The sequence below is a fragment of the Phycodurus eques genome, unplaced genomic scaffold (assembly GCF_024500275.1).
Source record: "Phycodurus eques isolate BA_2022a unplaced genomic scaffold, UOR_Pequ_1.1 contig_245, whole genome shotgun sequence".
NCBI classification, from domain to species: Eukaryota; Metazoa; Chordata; class Actinopteri; order Syngnathiformes; family Syngnathidae; genus Phycodurus; species Phycodurus eques.
Window position 1 is genome coordinate 8,234 of NW_026904242.1, and position 8,233 is coordinate 16,466.

The following is an 8,233-nucleotide window of genomic DNA, read 5'->3' on the forward strand; positions in this document are numbered from 1 at the left end:
AAGCTCTGACTTCCAGCATGGAGCTCGTCTCATCTGAGTCCCAGAAGGGAGCTCTGACTTCCCGCATGGACCTCGGGCATTAAGCATGGAGCTCTGACTTCCAGCATGGAGCTCGTCTCATCTGAGTCCCAGAAGGGAGCTCTTATTTCCCGCATGGACCTCTGGCATTAAGCTCTGACTTCCAGCATGGAGCTCGTCTCATCTGAGTCCCAGAAGGGAGCTCTTATTTCCCGCATGGACCTCGGGCATTAAGCATGGAGCGCTGACTTCCAGCATGGAGCTCGTCTCATCTGAGACCCGGAAGGGAGCTCTGATTTCCCGCATGGACCTCGGGCATTAAGGCTACTTTGTTACATTTTGGGATGAATGCTGGGCTTTGCTGAGACTGTGCAAGATGCTTTGCCTGAGCTCCGGATAGGCGACTTTGTGGGGCTCTGACTTCCAGCATGGAGCTCGTCTCATCCGAGTCCCGGAAGGGAGCTCTGATTTCCCGCATGGACCTCGGGCATTAGGCATGGGGCTCTCACTTCCAGCATGGAGCTCGTCTCATCTGAGTCCCAGAAGGGAGCTCTTATTTCCCGCATGGACCTCGGGCATTAAGCATGGAGCTCTGACTTCCAGCATGGAGCTCGTCTCATCTGAGACCCGGAAGGGAGCTCTGATTTCCCGCATGGACCTCGGGCATTAAGCATGGAGCTCTGACTTCCAGCATGGAGCTCGTCTCATCTGAGTCCCAGAAGGGAGCTCTGACTTCCCGCATGGACCTCGGGCATTAAGCATGGAGCTCTGACTTCCCGCATGGACCTCGGGCATTAAGCATGGAGCTCTGACTTCCAGCATGGAGCTCGTCTCATCTGAGACCCGGAAGGGAGCTCTTATTTCCCGCATGGACCTCGGGCATTAGGCATGGGCTCTGACTTCCAGCATGGAGCTCGTCTCATCCGAGTCCCGGAAGGGAGCTCTGATTTCCCGCATGGACCTCGGGCATTAGGCATGGGGCTCTCACTTCCAGCATGGAGCTCGTCTCATCTGAGTCCCGGAAGGGAGCTCTGATTTCCCGCATGGACCTCTGGCATTAAGCATGGAGCTCTGACTTCCAGCATGGAGCTCGTCTCATCTGAGACCCGGAAGGGAGCTCTGATTTCCCGCATGGACCTCTGGCATTAAGCATGGAGCTCTGACTTCCAGCATGGAGCTCGTCTCATCTGAGACCCGGATGGGAGCTCTTATTTCCCGCATGGACCTCGGGCATTAGGCATGGGGCTCTGACTTCCAGCATGGAGCTCGTCTCATCTGAGTCCCAGAAGGGAGCTCTGATTTCCCGCATGGACCTCTGGCATTACGCTCTGACTTCCAGCATGGAGGTCGTCTCATCTGAGTCCCAGAAGGGAGCTCTGATTTCCCGCATGGACCTCTGGCATTAAGCTCTGACTTCCAGCATGGAGCTCGTCTCATCTGAGTCCCAGAAGGGAGCTCTTATTTCCCGCATGGACCTCGGGCATTAAGCATGGAGCTCTGACTTCCAGCATGGAGCTCGTCTCATCTGAGACCCGGAAGGGAGCTCTGATTTCCCGCATGGACCTCTGGCATTACGCTCTGACTTCCAGCATGGAGCTCGTCTCATCTGAGTCCCAGAAGGGAGCTCTGATTTCCCGCATGGACCTCGGGCATTAAGCATGGGGCTTTGACTTCCAGCATGGAGCTCGTCTCATCTGAGTCCCAGAAGGGAGCTCTGACTTCCCGCATGGACCTCGGGCATTAAGCACAGAGCTCTGACTTCCAGCATGGAGCTCGTCTCATCTGAGTCCCAGAAGGGAGCTCTTATTTCCCGCATGGACCTCGGGCATTAAGCTCTCACTTCCAGCATGGAGCTCGTCTCATCTGAGTCCCGGAAGGGAGCTCTGATTTCCCGCATGGACCTCTGGCATTACGCTCTGACTTCCAGCATGGAGCTCGTCTCATCTGAGTCCCAGAAGGGAGCTCTTATTTCCCGCATGGACCTCTGGCATTAAGCTCTGACTTCCAGCATGGAGCTCGTCTCATCTGAGTCCCAGAAGGGAGCTCTTATTTCCCGCATGGACCTCGGGCATTAAGCATGGAGCTCTGACTTCCAGCATGGAGCTCGTCTCATCTGAGTCCCGGAAGGGAGCTCTGATTTCCCGCATGGACCTCTGGCATTAAGCTCTGACTTCCAGCATGGAGCTCGTCTCATCCGAGTCCCGGAAGGGAGCTCTGATTTCCCGCATGGACCTCGGGCATTAGGCATGGGGCTCTCACTTCCAGCATGGAGCTCGTCTCATCTGAGTCCCGGAAGGGAGCTCTGATTTCCCGCATGGACCTCTGGCATTAAGCTCTGACTTCCAGCATGGAGCTCGTCTCATCTGAGTCCCAGAAGGGAGCTCTGACTTCCCGCATGGACCTCGGGCATTAAGCATGGAGCTCTGACTTCCAGCATGGAGCTCGTCTCATCTGAGTCCCAGAAGGGAGCTCTTATTTCCCGCATGGACCTCGGGCATTAAGCTCTCACTTCCAGCATGGAGCTCGTCTCATCTGAGTCCCGGAAGGGAGCTCTGATTTCCCGCATGGACCTCTGGCATTACGCTCTGACTTCCAGCATGGAGCTCGTCTCATCTGAGTCCCAGAAGGGAGCTCTGATTTCCCGCATGGACCTCTGGCATTAAGCTCTGACTTCCAGCATGGAGCTCGTCTCATCTGAGACCCGGAAGGGAGCTCTGATTTCCCGCAGGGACCTCGGGCATTAAGCATGGGGCTTTGGCTTGCATGGAGCTCTGACTTGCCCCCGCCACCTCCCTGGTAGCTCGGCACGGGTCCGGTCCCCCGTGTTGAGTAAAATTAAGCCGCAGGCTCCCCTCCTGGTAGGTGCCCTTCCGTCAATTCCTTTAAGTTTCAGCTTTTCAACCATACTCCCCCCGGATCCCAAAGACTTGTGCTTTCCCGGACGCTTGCGGGCAGTGGTTGGCGGCGGCGAGGGCCCTGCACCTGCCTGCCCAAAACGCTCACCCCACCGGCCGGTCGACGGCCGCCGCGACTGAGACGGCTGGAAGCTGGAGAGGCGGGCCGTTAAAGCCCGCGCTCGTCCGTCCGGGACGACTTCGAGAGGGTGCGCGCTCGCCGGGAGGCCCAACGGACGGCAGACGCCAGTGGCCGGCTGACGCAGACCGGGCGCGGCGGGCACCGGAGCGTCTCGGTCTCGCCTTGGAGACCCGGCCTGCCTAGCGTGCCCGCGAACGCCTCCTTCGGAGGCCGGGGACGACGACGACGACGATGCGAACCCGCAGGCTGGGGGAACCGCCCGCCCGCACCGACACCGGCGCAGGGCCGGGCCGGTCGGCGGGGGCCCCCCAAGGGCGGGTCACGAGTGCCATTCGGTCGGGGTAGGGGTCGGGCGGGAGAAAGGGAGGGGCTGCGCGCTCTCCCCCCCCCCCATGCCGGCCCGAGTGTCGTGGTGAAGGCAGAGTGTCCCGAAAACGCCTCAAGTGGCGCCTAAATGCCAAACGCAGACGGAGTCAAAGTACTGAAAACGTGTCTCCTCAATATCCCGTCGACTGCCCCGAAAAGTCTACGCGGACGGAGTTAAAGACTTGACGGCCAAGGCCACCACACTGAGGGGTGTAGGGAAGACATGTCTGCAGCGCCCCGCACGACCGAAATCGGCACTACACCCGTAAACGGCCTCTGGTAGAAACGCCATTCATTTGAATGGAGCAAGTTTTCGGGTTACTTATTCACATTTTAGGGCATCACTGGCGGAATCAAACACTTGTACAATTTCCCCGATCTGGGTGACCTGCGGATAGGCTACTTTGTTACATTTTGGGATGAATGCTGGGCTTTGCTGAGACTGTGCAAGATGCTTTGCGTGAGCTCCGGATAGGCGACTTTGTGACATTTTGGGATGCGTGCTGGTACTTTGCTGGGACTGAGTGCCGCTGCATTTTGGGATCCATGCGGGTCCGTTTTGGGACTGAGTGCCGCTGCATTTTGGAATACATGATGGTCCGTTTTGGGGTCCAGGCTGGGACTTAGTGCCGCTGCATTTTGGGATCTTTGGCTTGCATGGAGCTCGTCTCATCTGAGTCCCAGAAGGGAGCTCCGACTTCCCGCATGGACCTCGGGCATTACGCTCTGACTTCCAGCATGGAGCTCGTCTCATCTGAGTCCCAGAAGGGAGCTCTGATTTCCCGCATGGACCTCGGGCATTAAGCTCTCACTTCCAGCATGGAGCTCGTCTCATCTGAGTCCCGGAAGGGAGCTCTGATTTCCCGCATGGACCTCTGGCATTACGCTCTGACTTCCAGCATGGAGCTCGTCTCATCTGAGTCCCAGAAGGGAGCTCTGATTTCCCGCATGGACCTCGGGCATTAGGCATGGGGCTCTCACTTCCAGCATGGAGCTCGTCTCATCTGAGTCCCGGAAGGGAGCTCTGATTTCCCGCATGGACCTCTGGCATTAAGGCTACTTTGTTACATTTTGGGATGAATGCTGGGCTTTGCTGAGACTGTGCAAGATGCTTTGCCTGAGCTCCGGATAGGCGACTTTGTGACATTTTGGGATGCGTGCTGGTACTTTGCTGGGACTGAGTGCCGCTGCATTTTGGGATCCATGCGGGTCCGTTTTGGGACTGAGTGCCGCTGCATTTTGGAATACATGATGGTCCGTTTTGGGGTCCAGGCTGGGACTTAGTGCCGCTGCATTTTGGGATCTTTGGCTTGCATGGAGCTCGTCTCATCTGAGTCCCAGAAGGGAGCTCTGATTTCCCGCATGGACCTCTGGCATTAAGCTATGACTTCCAGCATGGAGCTCGTCTCATCTGAGTCCCAGAAGGGAGCTCTTATTTCCCGCATGGACCTCGGGCATTAAGCATGGAGCTCTGACTTCCAGCATGGAGCTCGTCTCATCTGAGACCCGGAAGGGAGCTCTGATTTCCCGCATGGACCTCGGGCATTAAGCATGGAGCTCTGACTTCCAGCATGGAGCTCGTCTCATCTGAGTCCCAGAAGGGAGCTCTGACTTCCCGCATGGACCTCGGGCATTAAGCATGGAGCTCTGACTTCCCGCATGGACCTCGGGCATTAAGCATGGAGCTCTGACTTCCAGCATGGAGCTCGTCTCATCTGAGTCCCAGAAGGGAGCTCTGACTTCCCGCATGGACCTCTGGCATTAAGCTCTGACTTCCAGCATGGAGCTCGTCTCATCTGAGTCCCAGAAGGGAGCTCTGACTTCCCGCATGGACCTCGGGCATTAAGCATGGAGCTCTGACTTCCAGCATGGAGCTCGTCTCATCTGAGACCCGGAAGGGAGCTCTGATTTCCCGCATGGACCTCGGGCATTAAGCATGGAGCTTTGACTTCCAGCATGGAGCTCGTCTCATCTGAGTCCCAGAAGGGAGCTCTTATTTCCCGCATGGACCTCGGGCATTAAGCATGGAGCTCTGACTTCCAGCATGGAGCTCGTCTCATCTGAGACCCGGAAGGGAGCTCTGATTTCCCGCATGGACCTCTGGCATTAAGCTCTGACTTCCAGCATGGTGCTCGTCTCATCTGAGACCCGGAAGGGAGCTCTTATTTCCCGCATGGACCTCTGGCATTAAGCTCTGCCTTCCAGCATGGAGCTCGTCTCATCTGAGTCCCGGAAGGGAGCTCTGATTTCCCGCATGGACCTCTGGCATTAAGCATGGAGCTCTGACTTCCAGCATGGAGCTCGTCTCATCTGAGACCCGGAAGGGAGCTCTTATTTCCCGCATGGACCTCGGGCATTAGGCATGGGGCTCTGACTTCCAGCATGGAGCTCGTCTCATCCGAGTCCCGGAAGGGAGCTCTGATTTCCCGCATGGACCTCGGGCATTAGGCATGGGGCTCTCACTTCCAGCATGGAGCTCGTCTCATCTGAGTCCCAGAAGGGAGCTCTTATTTCCCGCATGGACCTCGGGCATTAAGCATGGAGCTCTGACTTCCAGCATGGAGCTCGTCTCATCTGAGACCCGGAAGGGAGCTCTGATTTCCCGCATGGACCTCGGGCATTAAGCATGGAGCTCTGACTTCCAGCATGGAGCTCGTCTCATCTGAGTCCCAGAAGGGAGCTCTGACTTCCCGCATGGACCTCGGGCATTAAGCATGGAGCTCTGACTTCCCGCATGGACCTCGGGCATTAAGCATGGAGCTCTGACTTCCAGCATGGAGCTCGTCTCATCTGAGTCCCAGAAGGGAGCTCTGACTTCCCGCATGGACCTCTGGCATTAAGCTCTGACTTCCAGCATGGAGCTCGTCTCATCCGAGTCCCGGAAGGGAGCTCTGATTTCCCGCATGGACCTCGGGCATTAGGCATGGGGCTCTCACTTCCAGCATGGAGCTCGTCTCATCTGAGTCCCGGAAGGGAGCTCTGATTTCCCGCATGGACCTCTGGCATTAAGCATGGAGCTCTGACTTCCAGCATGGAGCTCGTCTCATCTGAGACCCGGAAGGGAGCTCTGATTTCCCGCATGGACCTCTGGCATTAAGCATGGAGCTCTGACTTCCAGCATGGAGCTCGTCTCATCTGAGACCCGGATGGGAGCTCTTATTTCCCGCATGGACCTCGGGCATTAGGCATGGGGCTCTGACTTCCAGCATGGAGCTCGTCTCATCTGAGTCCCAGAAGGGAGCTCTGATTTCCCGCATGGACCTCTGGCATTACGCTCTGACTTCCAGCATGGAGGTCGTCTCATCTGAGTCCCAGAAGGGAGCTCTGATTTCCCGCATGGACCTCTGGCATTAAGCTCTGACTTCCAGCATGGAGCTCGTCTCATCTGAGTCCCAGAAGGGAGCTCTTATTTCCCGCATGGACCTCGGGCATTAAGCATGGAGCTCTGACTTCCAGCATGGAGCTCGTCTCATCTGAGACCCGGAAGGGAGCTCTGATTTCCCGCATGGACCTCTGGCATTACGCTCTGACTTCCAGCATGGAGCTCGTCTCATCTGAGTCCCAGAAGGGAGCTCTGATTTCCCGCATGGACCTCGGGCATTAAGCATGGGGCTTTGACTTCCAGCATGGAGCTCGTCTCATCTGAGTCCCAGAAGGGAGCTCTGACTTCCCGCATGGACCTCGGGCATTAAGCACAGAGCTCTGACTTCCAGCATGGAGCTCGTCTCATCTGAGTCCCAGAAGGGAGCTCTTATTTCCCGCATGGACCTCGGGCATTAAGCTCTCACTTCCAGCATGGAGCTCGTCTCATCTGAGTCCCGGAAGGGAGCTCTGATTTCCCGCATGGACCTCTGGCATTACGCTCTGACTTCCAGCATGGAGCTCGTCTCATCTGAGTCCCAGAAGGGAGCTCTTATTTCCCGCATGGACCTCTGGCATTAAGCTCTGACTTCCAGCATGGAGCTCGTCTCATCTGAGTCCCAGAAGGGAGCTCTTATTTCCCGCATGGACCTCGGGCATTAAGCATGGAGCTCTGACTTCCAGCATGGAGCTCGTCTCATCTGAGTCCCGGAAGGGAGCTCTGATTTCCCGCATGGACCTCTGGCATTAAGCTCTGACTTCCAGCATGGAGCTCGTCTCATCCGAGTCCCGGAAGGGAGCTCTGATTTCCCGCATGGACCTCGGGCATTAGGCATGGGGCTCTCACTTCCAGCATGGAGCTCGTCTCATCTGAGTCCCGGAAGGGAGCTCTGATTTCCCGCATGGACCTCTGGCATTAAGCTCTGACTTCCAGCATGGAGCTCGTCTCATCTGAGTCCCAGAAGGGAGCTCTGACTTCCCGCATGGACCTCGGGCATTAAGCATGGAGCTCTGACTTCCAGCATGGAGCTCGTCTCATCTGAGTCCCAGAAGGGAGCTCTTATTTCCCGCATGGACCTCGGGCATTAAGCTCTCACTTCCAGCATGGAGCTCGTCTCATCTGAGTCCCGGAAGGGAGCTCTGATTTCCCGCATGGACCTCTGGCATTACGCTCTGACTTCCAGCATGGAGCTCGTCTCATCTGAGTCCCAGAAGGGAGCTCTGATTTCCCGCATGGACCTCTGGCATTAAGCTCTGACTTCCAGCATGGAGCTCGTCTCATCTGAGACCCGGAAGGGAGCTCTGATTTCCCGCAGGGACCTCGGGCATTAAGCATGGGGCTTTGGCTTGCATGGAGCTCTGACTTGCCCCCGCCACCTCCCTGGTAGCTCGGCACGGGTCCGGTCCCCCGTGTTGAGTAAAATTAAGCCGCAGGCTCCCCTCCTGGTAGGTG